The 17,470-nt window shown below is 38.9% G+C and overlaps 1 protein-coding gene across 1 annotated transcript in view; it reads left to right on the forward strand.

Moving 5' to 3' along the window:
* Window positions 1-17,470, forward strand: part of WWOX (WW domain containing oxidoreductase) — a 476,293-nt gene that overhangs the window by 304,203 nt on the left and 154,620 nt on the right. The gene's annotated exons all lie outside the window — the stretch shown is intronic.

The raw sequence follows: 17,470 nt of genomic DNA on the forward strand, positions 1-17,470 counted from the left end.
AGTATCAGCTCCTTTTCTCCATGTTTGTATGAATAATGCCTTGCATTTCTGATTATGTCATTGTGATGCACAATTGGGTGACCTTTGCAGTTGACAAAATGATTAACAGTTTCCTCTGGCTTTTGCTTTTAATTATTCACTGATGTGAAGTAGAGAATGGACTGTATGAGCTGGGGCACATGATGGTGATTGGTTCCTGTCAGTGCTATCACATGGCAGAAAGGTCAGAACAGCTGCCTTCAGTGTGCTTAGGCTTAGGTAGTACTCTTAAAGAAACTGGCTTTTTATTTATGGAATTGTATTATGGAATAAAAATTGATGTACATATATATCACATATAAACATACTATGTGTATACATGTATAAATATATGGTTTGGATAGGGAGATTTCCATAACATCTTGAAAAATTTTAGTCAAGGAAAAACAACAGCTTCCCACTCCCATAAGGACTTACTTCTACAGCCCCAGCTGCACGACTCCTTCAGGACACAAAAACCAGACTGAACTTTGAATTTCAGCTGAAAATTGCATGAGGAAATTAAGGATCCCATTATCTGCCCATTTAGACTTCTTGTCTTTAATAAGTGAAAGGATGGCTAAAAAAATATGGCACAATCTTCTGCCATATGTATTTTCTTTTCCAAATTGTCTAGTCTTATAAATATTTGAATAACTTTTTCTCAGAATAAACACTTTCAGCTTAGCTCTTATGACTCTTGAGACCATAACAATTAGATAAATTAATATTGATTTGCTAAGAAAATGCTTCTGCACCTGGTAGAATATCTCCTACTGCAGTTTAGAACCAAACTTACAAATTCAAAAGGGTGTAGATAGCTCCTGACCATTTTCCTGCTGAAAGTTATTCTGGGCAGCACTGCACAAAGTTACTGGACTGAAGTTTCTAAATCAGAGATTACATAGAAAAAAAATCCCAAAGGTGCAAGAAAGGGAAAGTTAGCTACACATACAGGTTAAAACTGAGCCCTAATAGATATAACCTACAATTTTTTTTTAGAATTCATTAGCAGTGGGGGACTTGGGTGGCTGGAGCAGTGTGATAGATACTACTTGGAGATACTTGCTTATCAGTAATGGGATTCATCTAAATATCAGAAACTTACAAGATTTTCAATTGCTACTAACTTTCCTATTGGAAAGGAAAAGATCTACTTGTTCAAGTTACTAATTTTCCTGTGAGATACAAAGAAAAGTTACCCCTTAGGGAGAGATCTGGCAGAACCTTTTCCTTTGCAGCGTGTTGGTCTAGGATCCACCAGGCTCAGGGCTTGGCACAGGTGCTGTCTTAGCTGGGACAGGTAAACTTTGAGGGAAAGGCAAGCAGGGAATGAAAATTACTTCAGCAAATAAAGAAACACAGATGAGTGTTGTTGGCAGATTTACATGCATGTATCTTTTCAGCTAATTAATATGAGTCTCTGTAAATTTATGCCATGCTTTTGTGCTTCAAGTCATATACAAGTTTTCAGCATCTAGTATGTGCATTTGACTAAGAACTCTCAAATCAAATGTCATGGTTTTCCATTTGTCCCTAAAAAAAAAAAAAAAAAAAAGAAAAAAGAGAAAAGGAAGAAGATGGAAGTCAGGAAGGAGCCCATAAACCAAAATAAAACTGATATTTCATTTGTGTTTTGCTGATAGATATTGAGTTCTTCCCACAGACTTGTGCATTAAGGGTTTTGCTGAGTGAGCTAGGACACTGTCTCTTTAAGTGTTTAACAGTAATTGGTTCATGTCCTGGTGTTCATTGAAAATCCTAGACATTTCATGGAAAATCTTCTTAATGAGGGAATGAATTTTTCATTCACATTAGAAAGCTCACTCTGACAAACAATTTCTAAATAAAACTTTGGCGACATGACATCCCATATTGGACTTGACAAAGAGGACAGGTGCATTAGAATAAAACTGTATGGCGATCCTTCAAGCTGTCAGCCATGAATATTTTATTTCTTAATGAATCATCTTTGTGAAATGAACTTTCTTGTTGTAGTGTCAGTGCCATTTACAACAAAAAACCTGCTCCTTTTAAAAGGTGAACTCCTTAAAGATGCTGATGCCTGCATAAAATACTTAACCCTAGCCAAGGTATTCAGTAGATTTAATAGTGTATTTTTTTTTCCCAAACTGTTTGAAATGTAGTCTCATACTACCAGGTGTGACTGTCAAACACAACCTTTTGCAGTTGCAATTTTGTTAGCAAAGCCATTATTCAGGGTTGATCCTTATTAGAAAACAGAGAATACTTGCCTAATTATTGTTTTGATGCTTCCTTTATTTTTAATGGCACATTACATTTATTTAGGACTTGTGTGTAATAGTAGATTTATGTAAACGACTTTATATATGAAAATCATTTCTAGCAGACAAGAGAAGCTTTCAGTCTCTTGTATCCCTGTTCCTTAAAATGTGAACAGAATAAATCATAGGCAATCCTTGTTGGCATTTTGGGGGTATTTTTTCCCCAAAGGTGTGAAGTCAGTGGTGGTTGCAGTGCGAGTGAAGGGTGTTCAGAGCCTCCTGCAGCTATGACCCCCAGTGTCCAGGTATCCCCACACTGTCTTATTTCTTTATTCTAAGAGAATACAAATGTCAGATCAGTTTATTCTTCCTCACAGTTTATTTGTCATAGTAGATTTGAATATATTGGTTTTGCTAACAATTTTACATTCATTGAGTTATTTTAAAAGCATGTATGTTTCAGCATTTTCCTTTTGTTCTGCAAAAGCAGCTTGATTTGGATTCTCTGGGGAAAGCTCAATTTTTATTGATATTAAAAATACCCATTTGATTGCAAACCTCAAAGTGGACTAGATTCAATTTAATTTACATAATGGTGTCTTCAGGGACAAAGATTGCATGTCCTTTGTGGCATTAGTTGGTGGATGTTTGTTTCTAGCATGTGTCAAGTTCAAATTACAGGGTTTGTCATTTTACTTATAGGCTAAATGTTTTGACTCCAGGAGATGCGATTATACTCATTGTCTTTGCAGTCCCTGCCCTGTGTCCTTGCTGATACTGGATATATGTGAGGAATTGTCAGCCAGCACCCTGATCTCCATGGAAAGCTTACAGAAATCAGGAATTTAGTGCTTCTCTTGCAACAACCTCTTCCTTGTGTTCCAGTTTCTTCCTTTCCATGATGGACTTCTATCCTTGTGTTAACTTTCCTCCCAAACATCTGTGCTTATTAAGGAAAACTTTGTCAGGTTCTGCTCTTATTGAAATCAGTAGCATCCTTTCCACTGCCTTGAGCTGGAGAAAAGACCTGCATTGGAATAAATCACACGAGAGTGCATTTTCTTCAAGGTGAAAAAAGCCCATTCTTTACTGACATACCTCATCTTTATACAGTTTTACAGACCTCGTGTGTGACTCCAGCTGGTTAGCAGCTTTCTTGCCAATTACTTTATTGGTTAGTAAAAGTTTCTTACTCTGTATTGATTGGTCACTCAAAGCCCCAGGGAGTACGTGGAGGAAAAGTTGTTTGTGAGAGATAGTTTTCATTTTTCCATCTAACAGTGTAAAAACAGTTTATACAGGTGCTAGTTGTTTTTCACCCAGGAATGGATTGTTATGGTAATGAACTGCTCACACCAGGATTGCTTTCCCGTGGGAACTTGCAAAGTGCTTCCCTTAGAAGAAATGACAGCCTGGCCACTGATAGAACAGAGCAGGCATAATTTTATGAAGCCTTTCCTTATGATTTTTCTATGTTACTGCAAGAGACCTGATTTCAGAAAGGTTTTATTTCCCTTGGCATTGACTTCTCACTGTGTTCTTCCCATGCAGTCACAAACTGTCTGTAGGGAGAGTTAAATCCTTCATGGGAAAACCTGGAACTAGTTCACCAGGCTTCACAAGAAAGTGCTCAAACTCCACCTTTGAAGGCTCTGTGTTTGCACATTGCTGTTTGTAGATGAAGCCTTCTATGTGCAGGAAGTATTTATCATCAGTAATTGGTGACATCAAAAAGGGGCTGTCTGGGCCAAATGAATTTGACTGAAGTCCCTGAATGGGATGTCTGCAGCAGGCTTTGGAGAGCTAAATGTGCCCTCACACGCTTTGAGGTGGTTTTGCTGCTTTGTTATTGCTTGTGTTCTTGCAGCACCAAAGGGCCAAGTCATTTTTGCTTTGTTGAGCACCACAGAAATGCACACCTGGGGTAAAAAGGCAGTTCCTGGTTGGAGGTTCACAGTCCAGGAGTAGGACAGGACACCACCAATGCACTGAGTGGACAGTAGAGCCCAAAGAAATAAAGACACCATGGCAGATAAATCAGGGTAGGCAGCGGGTTGCAACAAGCCCCAACAGCCTAAATATTCCTTTTGTTGGGATGGAATTTTTAAAAGGGATTTAAGGTTGATGGAGGTAGTCCTGTGTGTATTTGAGGAAGCACTTGCAAAATTTTGAGGCAGCCTGAAAATGTCCAGATGTCAGCAGCAGACACTGGAATCTTCCATAGTGGATGGAGGAGGGAAGAATCAGTCTCTGCTGAGGACTGGTGTGAGAGAAGGAGGGGGATCCACTGAGAAGGAATTCCCACTCTTGACTTGGAATGTTAGAGTGTATTTTATTGGGCTGTTTAAAGGGTCTGGGCTGGCCACACTGAGAGTTGTAATTCACTGGAAAGGATCTGATCTTTAAAATTTCTATTGATTTAAATGGGAGTTAATGCATGTAACAACTTTGTGATCAAGGGGCAATGATGATAACTCTCTCTTAATCTTCTTTCCCACATCTAATTAAAATCTTAGGGTTTTTTTAAGCATTTTTGCCTTTCTCTTGAAATTACCAGTCTGTCTATCCTTCTTCAGTTTCTAATTTTACTTGCATTTAAATACTCTTTTTCAATGGCCCAGCAAGTACTAATCAAATAAACTTTAAAAGATTGCTCCTGATTAAATTATTTTTTAATAATGAGTTCCTGTTACCAGGGAATACAGAGTTAAAAAGGTGATATCACTAAAATTAATTAGCATGAGACATGCTGGACTGGTAGAAGTGACTGGATCTTAATCAATAGCAATATGATTACACCCATGCAGCAATTATAAATTATTTAAAACAGTACCCCTAGGTTACTGACTAGTTGCCTTTAAATTAAATTCTCTGTCAATAATTGATGCAAAGAATTAATGTGAGAACACCTTCAGTTACTGAAACTTTTTTAAGGTGGCATAAAATATTGAACTGTTGCCTGTCATTAGCAGCCACCCTGTCTCTTTTGCACAGCATTGTTCTTTACTAAATTGGTCGAGAAGGACCTCCAGAGCATGAAAGATGACTAATGATTCTGATGCTGTGCTCACTCTTCTTCTAAGGACACTGACACTGAGAAATATAAATTTTGTGTGCAAGGGGAACTAAAAGCTGGTGAGACCAGTAATGCTCCTGGTCCATTTTGCTGCTGAAGCAGTGAAACCAAATATATTCTTCCTTGGTTTTTAGATTATGTTAGATGAGGAAGAGAAAAAGAAAACAGTCTGGAATGTGCTGATGTGTAAGTGGTGTTTAGCAGGCTGTTAATTTGTTTGGAGTGGTAATTTCCTCCCCTAATGCCCAGTCATATAGGAGTTAAAAAATTTCCTTCTGTCCTCTTCCTTGATATAAATTTCTGTTTTCTGTGGTTTAGTGTTTGGGAGCAGCTGGGATGCATGGGGTGTTAATTCTTTCAAGGAGCAGAAAGGAAATATGATAATTGCAATCTTGGTAACATCAGAGAGGGTGCCAAGCAGGTCCCGTGCATCTGTTGCTGCAATCAGCTGCAATCTCAGTGTGCACAGGGAGGACATCCACATGTCAGATTTTCATCAAAGTTTGATCCCTTATTTTACTACTGACCATTATTTTTTGCTGTATAAAACCACTGATGTTTGGGTAAACTAGTAAGCATTTTCTAGATTAAGGCAGCATAATTTAGGACAGTATGTGTATACTGAGAGGCAAAAAGCTTAAAAAATCTAGAAAATAAAGGGATATTTCTAGTGACATAATTATAGTCAAAATCCTGCATTTGAAAATATTATTAAACCTTAAGGTCTTAGCTTATATAAATCAGAGTTATTATGGAGGTATTGACATAAACTCACAGAAGGCAGGAATTTCATGGATGGAGCCTGGAGCCTGGAGGGGATGTTTGCTCCTGCTTTTTGGCTTTTACTTGCTTACTGTGGGAAGCTGGCAAAGCTGCCCTGACATGTGGACACATGTCAGGGCAGAAATTTAAGAAGACAGTCAGTCTTCTTGCTATCTTTTGCTCTTTCAGTTTCCTCTTCTTTTTTTTTTTTTTTGATTTTATTTTGTTTCCAAAATACTCATAATTTACAAATTTATTTTAAATTTGTCCCAGGTTTACCTATTAACACTCAAAAAGTTACACTTTTGGCAATTTAGTAAATAAAGACACTAAAATTTTTTTCTGTTGTTTGTTACAGCTGTATAAATTGCATGTCAGTGAAGTTAGCACCAGTGAAAGACTTGTGGTGTATTCCACGAACAAGTACAGATCAGGGATGGGGAAGGTGCCAGGAAAAGAAAGAAAGAAATTTTATTTATTTGCAGAGTATTTTAGTGGTGCAACAGAGATATAGCAAAGGTTTACTCATTATAAAATAGTACTTCTCATTTTCTAACAAAAAATCCTTTGACAAGGTTTGGGATAAATGAAGTGAATTCAATATTTAAGTCAGCATTTCAGAAAAAGAATTCCAAGCCAAAATCCAGGTGTTGCAGACTCCAGGGGAAGAGGAAAGGTGCTTTTCACTGTTTGAAACCTTCAGTCTAACACCCTTACCCTGCTTCAGCTCCTGTGCATCTTCTCCATGGGGAAGTGTGAAAGTCACAAGGGTAAAGATGTTATGAAGTCTAGAGATTTATAACTTTATCTCTGGTGAAAATTTACCTCCACTCTGAAATGACAATTTTGAACATAATTGCTAAAATTTAGGAGCACAGGAGCAGTTTATCCGTGAGTCCCTCATGATAAGCAATTTGGCCAAGGACAAACACAGCAGAAAAAAGCAGTGGTCAGGTGGAGAAATCAGGAACTTGCAACTTTTTGATCTTTCCAGGTTACTGCACCCCTACACAGCAGTTCTGGTCCATTTCTGTGCCTTGCTTTCCTCATCTGTGAACAGCAAATGGTGCAGGGGGTGATCTGAGAGTTATTTAAGAGCTGGGTAGTGTTTTGGAAGTGTAAGATTAACTTTGTGACCTTGCCTATCACTCCTGGATGGTACCTGTAGGACATGGCTCACTGCAATACAGTGTACTTGCCTCTTTTATATTAAATTCTAGTTAAATTGAAATTAAATTTATATAATTGCAGAGAAATTAAATAATGGAGGTTTAAACTCTCTGTTAACAAAAACTGCAAACAAACCAAAAGATTCCTGGAACCTGCTGTTTGATCACTTCACTGATTTTTATCAAATGTTAAATAAATGGAACAACAAGGATCTGATTTGCCCCGTAGTATTGATGATGTTTGATAAGAGTTTTCATTTGAAGACATAAAAAACTCAGCTACTATTGTGTGCTGACAGAATGTGTTTAGTCAGAGTTTCAGTCTAACTAAGCTGTTCTGTGTGCACAGGAAGGCACTGTCTGTGTGTTTATCTCGGTAGCTAAAGTTTCTAATTCATAAAATAACTTCCACCCGTGTTTGTTAAAGGGCATACCAAGCCAACAGACTATTTGACAGAGTAACATCAGCAGCTGAGGCACAGTTTCATGTAGCTCAACAGTACCAGGATAAAAGTTTGTGGTCTGTTTGTAGAGCTGCTCATTCTTCTCTTTATCTGCTCTTTTCTTTGCTGTTTTATTTCTGTTAAGGGTCGAACATCCTGTGTTGGTGTAAAGGCAACGGAGGTTTCTCCTCACTACAGTGCAATGCACAATCTCCCTACAGAAGAGATTTGACATCTCTACAGTTTAGTGACTTGGAACCTTGTCTTCCCCCGTTCATTTTTACCCTTCAATCCTTTGGCACTTGCAGAGTGGGAAATTTAACAAATGGTTAGAAGTCTTCAGTCATGCGTTGGCTCCGACTCGTGTGCAGGAGATTTCGCATATATAACTCTTAAGTTGATGAGCAATTGCTCATTTTATGGATTTTTAAGCAAGCATGGAAAATATTTCAGGTTGGATAAAAATTTTGCTCTTGTCTGAAATATGAAAAATTTCACTACTTTCATGCTTTCTTTTTGTATTTTCTTTCACTGCAACACATAAATTGCATTTACTTTGTGAAACTAAAATGAGGTTGAACTGGGAACCCATATTTCAAAACATTAAATAAAAATATATTTGAACAAGAAAATAGAAACATTAAAGAATAAAAATTAAAAGCCCCATAAATCCCATTTCATCCTTGTCCACTCCTGCTGAGCAAAAGATGACCCCAAAAGAAATGCACCTACTGAAGCAAAACGGCTATTCATTTCACTGATGTGAAAATTTCCCAAGTGGAAAATAAAATCTTAGGAGCTGTTTTGGTTTCTTTTTTCCTATTCTTATTAGGCTTCACCATACCTGGTAGCAGATAATACATGGTTTTGAGGACAACTTTCTATAATGTAGTTTGAATTAATGTCAAACACCACAATCTGAAAATTGTCCTTATTTTTTTGCTGCAAAATTGGCTAATGTGACCAGGACAAGCACTGTGACCAGCTCAGCCATCATGCTTGCACAAGCTACTCAAGTGTTTCCTCTGCCTGACTGACTCTGTGGGAAGATCTGAGGGAGGTGGAGAACGCCATGTTAAAGTGGGATGAAATGAAATTAGAAAACAGAACAAGAAGCCTGATTGAAACTGCCTATGACAAGTGTTGTTTCTGCTTTTAAGAAACTCAAGAAATCAACCTTTTAGACCTCAAAAAGATCTCCGACTTCCCATGCCAAAGATGCTTTGTGAAATCGATGACTAAATTTGTCCAGGATTTGTATTTTAATTCTCAGAACGTTCATTGACAATCTGATTAATGAGTTATTTCCGTTTATCATCTATCTCGGGCTAGTTTTACAGAATACAGAGAAAGCATGTTGTTCTGAAACGTGGTTACGTGACCAAAATGAAAGCACACACGAGCTGCACAATCCTACGCCGCGGCTTCGGCCGCGCTCTTCCCGTAACGCTGGCCCCGAGCTGATTTACCAGAACACATCTGCACACGTGTAGCCCCACATTTCTCTTCACAGAGAAAAGCAAGGCACAGTTCTTCCCAAGAATATTCTGATGTCATTTGCTGTGCCCGTGTTTGTGCAAAAGTAGAATGCAGTATGGAGATGGTTGACCCAGAGTGAGGGTGTTTTGTTTCCTTGGCCTCTCCGGGGCAAAGTGTGTGTGCGTGTCGGGACTGTTGGGTGACAGTCACGAGATTCTGTGCAGTTTTGGGCAAGGTTGAGTACTTGGCAGATTCAGTTTAGATGTAATGTCATATAGTATGGAATATTATAGTATAATAAAGTAATTAATTAGCCTTCTGATAAGATGGAGTCAGGATAGATAATTTCTCCCTGCCATGGGGGTCATCTCGATTCTATACACACATATCTCACACATCTCACATGTACATATGTGAGAACTCGTGTGTGCTCTGCATCGGTGTCATTGCTGCTCACCAAAAACATAAAATCAATATGCCTGGCTTGAATTCTTTCCACAATGACCATAAATATTAGATCCATGCTAATGTGCAATGTCCAGTTTGGAAAACCACATTTCGAGGTATGATAAATTTGCCAGAGGTAAAAATGGGCTTAAAAGAGATGTAATTACTACTATTGATAAAAGTAGTAAAAGGAGGCTGTAGAAATACTATTATTATTTTTAATGCATAATTTTTGAACAAAAATTCAGTTGTGGGTTGGTCTAGTAGGTGATCCTTTGTAAAACTTGAATCTTTAGAGAGAGAGAGAGCAGTTTGCTGCTACCTTTAATATTTTTGTTTTCACTGCTCCCCTCCATGGAAACAACTAATGCCCTGAGAAGCAGGTGTTGGAGTTCTTCCTTTTCACACAGGGAGAGCAATAACAGAGAGCAAAAACTCTCTCAGCACCAGAGTTTCCCTCGTGGTGCTGGTGAGGTACTTGTGTCATGTTTCAGAAAGTGTTTCCAAACTCTGAAATGGGGCAAATGTTTCCAGTAGCACTCCAAGGTAGGAGAGTTTAGGGTGTTGAGGACACCAGGTGGTTGGCTTGGGAGGTACAAGCAGCTCATGTCCTGGAGATCCAAGCTGGGAGAACGCTCCAGTGGCCGTGGCTCCTCCAAGATAGTGCAAAGGCTCTCAGGCATTTCTGGGGCAGGGGATGGTCCTCAGGGGCAGGTGGAGGCTGACTTTGCTCTTCTTGAGGTTTGGTTTGATGTGTTGGGCCACTGGAAAGCTGCAGGTGAGATGGAGAAGGCTTCCTCCACTTTGTTTAGAAGCCTTTCCAAGTCTAAGGACTGAAGGCGAGCAGAAGTCCCCTCCACACTTACACAGAGCCAGCCCAGTCTGTTCTGGGTGGGTTTTGCTCTAAGCTGCGCCTTGTGCAGCCTCAGGAAGCTTATCCTCACACAGAAGGAGCCTCTGATAGATGCAGGGTGATGGGGTCTCCTACAAGAAAACACAAATCCCTCCCAGCTTCACTGGGTCTGCTGCACTTCCCAGCTGACAGCACTAGAACGTGGCCCTGCAGTGGCCCCTGCTCCCCCAGCTGTGCAAACATCCTCAGGGACGTTTTCAGTCGAGCCATGGAAAGTGCTGATGGTTTGTACACCCCTGAAAGGTGGCAAGTGGGCCTGTGGCAGGGGGTGGTCGATGCCAGGAAAAGAAGAAATAAGGGAAGAAGCAGTAGTGTCAATATTTTAAGGAGGACTACAAAATAAGAAGGAAAAAAGATAACAAAACTTTAAAGAATTTTTTGCCATTTCACTAAAGAACATGGGGAGGAGGAGACACTAACCAATCTCCCTATTCCTGCTCAAGCAAGAGGTATGTCTTTAAATTAGCTGGAATTCCTGTGGGTCATCCTGTAAATACTCTCACCTCTCCCTTAGGCAGCTGTTGAGACTCAGGCCTGGTGTCCTTACAGAAAATGACAGGAAAACTGTTTTAGGCTTTTGGGCAGAGGCAAACCTTGTGTTATAAGAGAAAAAAGGGGAAGTTTTCACTGACCTTCTGCTGGGCAGACCTGCTGGCCTGGTGTCCCCAGGCAAGGGGTGTGAAGCCAGGCTGTATTCCCTGGGGGATGGCCACACTCTCAGGAGGGATCTTTCCAAAGTGGTCTGAGTGGCCAGGGATGAAAAGGAGCACTGCAGGGCAGAAAATGCCATCTGAGCATCATCTTCCTGAGCTCAGCCCGGATACTTGCGGTGCCAGAAGTGAAGATGAGCCAGTGTTGCTGGGATAGAATTGCTCCTTCAGTGGGAAAAGCACAGGTTATTTATTCCTACCTGAACCCCCCGGCTCCAGGGTAGCTCACTGCACACAGAGAGAGGAACAGCATGGATTTAGGATGTTCTGTACTCTCCTGGCACTCGGGGAGAGCTGGGACTGGTGGCACCATATGGCCCATTGATAGCCTGGGCTCTGAGAGCTCTGGGGACTGTCAGAGGCCCCATTCCCCACAGGGCTCTGCTCTGAAAATGTGCCCAAAGCCAGCTCAGATGGTGTCCACCAAGTACCAGCAGGCAGGGGCAATACCCTCAGCACTGCACTTGTGGTAGGCAGCCTTTTGGCTTCCCTCTGAATACAGAAAAGAATTGTATTATGCATTGAAAACATGAAAAAAATCTATGTTCATGTTGTAGAATGCATAAATGGTGTGGTGTCAGAGATTTTAAAAAACCCAGTATCTGCTCACAGGATGCTTGGAAAATGGCCACAGACCCTTTTTGGTTTGATATTTTCTGCACTGACACCACTTTTTAAATTAACTTACTTTTTTTTTTTTTTTTTTTTTTTTTACTTTTTCTCCCTTTAGTGTTCAGCAACTCCAATTTTAAAGTTTAAATAGATCTATACTTTCCCCAAGGACTTATGTGCAAACTAATATTAAGATTAAAATCTTTTATGTTTGTTCTGTAGCTTGAAACAAAAAACTAGTGCATAGTCTGTTTTATCCCACTGGCTCTCTAAGGTTCAGGTATTAACATAAATACAGCCCATTAACACTTGTTCCTCTCTGTCAGGACATAAATTAAGTCTGCAGGTGTTCCATGAAGCTTTACCCTTGGTACTAATTAAGCCTTGATAATTAGGTTTGTTAAATTCAGGCCTTTAAGCTTATATTCCCTCTTTGGGTTGCCAAAATGGGGATTTGCAATATACAGGGCCTTTTTTTGCTGGTTTTCTATTTTTTATTTTATTTTATTTTGTCTCATTTTAGTTTTGTTTTCAACAAAACTGCAGTAGTAATGAACTCTCCTTTGCTTAGATGGTTAAAGATTCAAGAGCTGTGAAGAACTTGGATATCTGCTGATATTTACATCAGAACATTTTCTTTTGCTGGCTGTTTTGGCAGAACACAGTCGCTGTAGTGGAAAGTTTCCAGTCCATATGTTAAACACACAGATGCTTCAACTAGATAAATGGTTGCAATTCCAAATGAAATATCATTGAGTAATGTACAAGTGGAGATCTTAAAATGATAATATTAAAAAATATGTTGAAAAACAATAGAAGTTTAGTTTAGCAAGTGTATCCAGAGGAAAGAGTATAGATAAAAGTTCTTATACCTTTGATTTTTGTCAAGTGTTTTAAAAGGTTCTGTTCCCAGGTCATATGGTCTCTGTGCTAAATAAAAATAATAACTGAAGAAATCTGGTTCAAAGGAATCCTCCTGGGAGGAGGGTTATTTGTAACACATACACAGAACATTAAATAGTCTAATCAAAATGGATTTTCTTGCCAGTTAATCTCTTCTCTTTTGTTTCTCCATAAATATATAGTCCATCAGATCAAATGTTTGATAAGTGTCATTTTTCATCTAGAATAAATGAAACCACAGCTACAACTCTATTAGAGGCACTTTTCACATTATTCATTGCAATCATGCTAACTTGATGCTAATACCTTTTATGTTTTGGTTTTTTTTTATCCATGGGATATTAAAAAAAATATTTTTACTCAAAACATTGTTTTTTTAAAGAAATCAAAATTAAATTAATTAATTAATTAATGCCATTAGAGACTTTCACCCACATTAGATTCTCATCCTTCATTTTATTTAGTGTTTGATTGACCAGAAAGCCACAATTAATCATTTTTGGGCAAGAGCTTTGTTTTGGGTCAGCAAAAGCATTTTATTCAGATGTAGTATGGAAACATGCATGCAGTGTAAGATGCCTAATTTAAAAAAATAAATATTATTTTTAATAGGACATTGTTTAAAGTTTGGGAAAAACCATTTGGTTAACTTTCTTGGAAAAATAAAAATTAATTAGTGTGCACATTTAGACCCTGCTGCACAAAGGATTTAATACAGAATGGCAGGAAATAAGAATTAGGATGTTAAAAGAATATCTTTCCAGTATCCACTGTGGCATTCAGATTGTTGTTCCTTGGAATGGTTCAGCTATAAGAGAGCCCTGCTGAAGGAGAGAAAAGGCAAAATATATGATGATTATCATTAAAAGGCGTCACTTCTTATTGCAGAAAATACTAATCTCACCTTGTAATTTACAGCATTTCTATATTTATAATGAGAAATAGCAGGATACATAGCATATTTCATAGTAACAGTGTCCTAAATACTGAATTAATTGGCAGATTTTTAATGGTGGCCCCATTGAGGCGTATAACGATTGACAAAATACTGTAGGAGAGAGTATACTTGATAGATTCCACTTATTAATAGGTCAAAGTCATTAGGGAGATAATGTATGAGAGGAGCTCCATCCAACCCCTCCATGTTTTGACTTTTTAGAAAAAAGGAAGCCTGTGAGCTGGGCCATTGGAGTCCAAGCCTGTAACAGAATGTACTTTTTAAAGTTAATAATGCTTTTGGTTCTGCAGCATTTTCCATGTCAAGGGGGGGAGGAAGGTTTTGGTTTGCATATATAATTATTGCACTGTTTTTAAGGGTTTGACCTCCAGCTGCCAGTTATAAATCTGAAAGTTCTTGGAAGCATAAAATAAATTTCTTCTTGCTTGTGCGCACTGGTTTGGCTTCCACATTCACATTTGTGCTTCTGAAGCTTCCATTGTGAGGGATTCAGGAGGCTTTCTCCTTTATTAGGAGGCTGCAATTTCTGCATTTACAGGAAAACGCTGCTTTCCCTTTTTCATGCCCCACCATGCTGCATTCTGGTTTGGAAAAACCTCGGATATAGTCCCAAGACTTTGCTGAGACATGGCCTGTGCCCGAGTGAGGGACACTAGACATGCACATACCCCCTTCTGTACAATAACTGGCCTTTCCTCTTCTATTACTGAAAATGTTATTAACGAAGCCAGGAGTCATTGCTGATTAAAACCCTCAAGGACAAAGACATGACAACTTTTTTCTTTGCAGGGGTCTCGCACTGTACATTTGCAGCTCCGTGTGGGAAGGGAGGCTGCTGCAAGGGCTGAAAGGTGGATGGAGAGCTGGGGGTTAAAGCATTTCAAAATGTCAGGCAGCTTGTTATATTGCAGTACATCATTCTGTCCCTGGAGACTGCTGCTGAGGCCTAGGCCAAAGCTATATAGAGAGCAGAAAATTTGACACGAGCTTCCAAATTTTCTCTTTAGCTCTCATGGGCTGCAACCCATATGCCATGGTTAAACCATCAGGCTTTGCTCCACTGAGACCTTAGGACAAAGCAACTCAGTATTTCCTTTTCAGTGAAAGTGACTGCTTGTTTCCCTAGCAGAAATCTCTTTTCCCACCCACTGTCTTGTTAGAATGAAAAGAGCTTCTTTTTTTTCCCCCCTAAGTAAGAGGTTGTTTTGAATTGCGTGCCTCTTGTTTTCATGTTCTTCTCAGCAGCACTGGTGGAGTCCAACAGTAGATTTTAATGAATTATAAAAAGATGTTGGTGTTTGGATTACACATTTGCTGTGTTTTTCAGAGGTGTGTCGTCACATCCAAAGCAGAGGTAGAATTTGTGGAAATTCCTCCAAACCCCACGTTGTCAGTGTCATTGCAATATATGCCTGAAATTTAGGAGAAGGATTCTAACTGCAGATATCCAGGCTTTTCAAAGCCAAAAAAAAAACCCTCATTCAGAAAATTCTTTATAAGGGCAATCACTTTTCCCATGAATTCTCAGTCTCACCATTACTAAACGATGTAAATAAATGAGATTCCAAGCTAATGAAAGTGCAACGAAATCACAGCCCACGTTTTTACTCCTGCACATGGAACCAAACACACTGAGGTTTCTGTTGTCATGTAATAGAGTGATAATTTATTATTCCCACTGCATGTATCACAGTTGTGCAAGAGAGCCAGAACATGCCAAAACTGCAATTTGTGAGAAATTGAGTTACGGCCAAGTGTAGTTAAACGCTGGGGCCAGACCCTCATCTCACTTTCCATAAAGCTGTCCTGACAAGCAGCTGAGGATTTTCGTAGTGTTAGAAAGTTTCAGATGCTCTGGAGCTGGCAGCCTGCTCGTGTAGCCCCCTGTGCATGCCTGGGTCAGGTACAGCTCCTAAAAACCTCCTTGAACATGCCTGGGACTCAGGCCAGGTGAAATGATGGAGAGGACTGTGGGGGTACCCATGCCTCATGAATTCTTGCTTCAAACATAACTTGGCAAAAAAACCCAAGATCTGTGCTCTGCTAAACTGTTTGACTATCCTTACATCTTCCAGCCTGGCTAAACTCAGCATACTTAGATAATTTTTTTATTTCTTCTTTTTCTCTAAAGGATATTTGCATGAGCATGTGTAAGAAGGAGAAAGACCAAATGGCTTACATGCTTGTTTTCTTCTCCAAGTTTATCCTTGCAGTATTATTATTACTATTACCCATATAAATTAAACTTTATTTGACAAGTGCTAGTGTTGGTGTTCACATGTAAAGAGTTTGGAGATTTCAGAAATGACCTATGAGAATGATGAGAACTTTTATCCCATAGCAGAAGAATAAAGCAGCACTGTCTTTGTGAGGAGAAGATGATGATATTCTTTGCTTGGAGAAAACTTCTCTTAGAAAAGGACTTTAAATCTAGCAGGAGGAGATAAAGTGGCTGGGCTGAAACTGCACAAATTGTAGTTTTAAAATTAAAAAAAAAAAGAAAAAAAAGAAAAAAGAAACAGTGCAATTAAGCACTATGACAACTTACCAGGGAATGTAGTAACTTCTCCATCACCTGAAGTCTTTAAATCAAGATTGAATGTCTTTCTAAAAGATATTGGTTGTAGCTCAACCAGAAGTTATGAGCCATGGGCTGGATGCAGGAATCCCTTGGCTAAATTCTGTTAAGCAGAAGGTCATAGTAGATGATCATAATGATCCCTTCTAGCCTTTAAATCTATTACTCCATTAATCTACTCCAGCCATGAAAGTGTCATTTGCCCACACAAATTTCAGGTCTTTTTGAGCTTGCACACATTTCAGTGAACCAGCTGGGATGGAGGCTACTCCAAAAATGTGTGCACAGCTCCTTCTGCTGAGCAGCTGCTTGAGTGCCAACCTGGAGCCTTTTCTTCTTCGAGCTTTATTCCCCAGAGGAGTGGGCTGCCCATTTGTGTGATACAAATGTGTGTTGTGTTTTCTTCTCAGGCACTGTAGCTGAGGTTCATAAACATGTAGAGTTTAAATCACAGAAGGAGCCATTTATAATTCTTGTTCATTTTGTACACAAATCCATGTGATTCCATTAGATATGCAGCACAGCCTGTTATACAGTAGTGAATGGAGATCAAGCACTTCTGTTTACCTATGAAATTGCCTATTAAAATTACAATAACCACCATAAAAATGACTTTTTTACGTCTCTCCTTTGAGAGGAAGTTTCAATTTACCGGTTCATATGAAAATATCTTGCAAGTAATTGTAAATATTTTAGGTAGATTTACTCTGATATTACTTGATGTGTCAAATTCATTGAAAAAAAAAATCTACTGAAATGTTAAAGAGACACAATCAAGTTGAAATGTATTCAAGTATTTAAAAGGGGGGAATTCATTTAATATTCTGTACTAGTATAAAACTCCTCCTTACAAATTGTTATGTAAATCCAGGTTTGAAAGTTGAATGTTATCTTTCACTTCTCTTTTCCAAAAGAACCCTTAAAAATCATGAAAATAGTGGAACAGGTGGAATTATCAGTCGACAGAATTATCTTTGATTGGCTTGAATCAACACAGTTCTTCAACATTTGGGACTCCAGTCAGTCAAAGCCAAGCTGTAGGGAAGAAAGTGTTTTCTCTCTCTACCAGTGTGGCTTGTATCACCTAAAAATTTCCATCAGGCTGTATAAAAGGGATCTCAGGCTAACTTTGGACTATTATTATTATTATTATTAT

This window comes from Haemorhous mexicanus, chromosome 12, assembly GCF_027477595.1.
Source record: "Haemorhous mexicanus isolate bHaeMex1 chromosome 12, bHaeMex1.pri, whole genome shotgun sequence".
Taxonomy (NCBI): Eukaryota; Metazoa; Chordata; class Aves; order Passeriformes; family Fringillidae; genus Haemorhous; species Haemorhous mexicanus.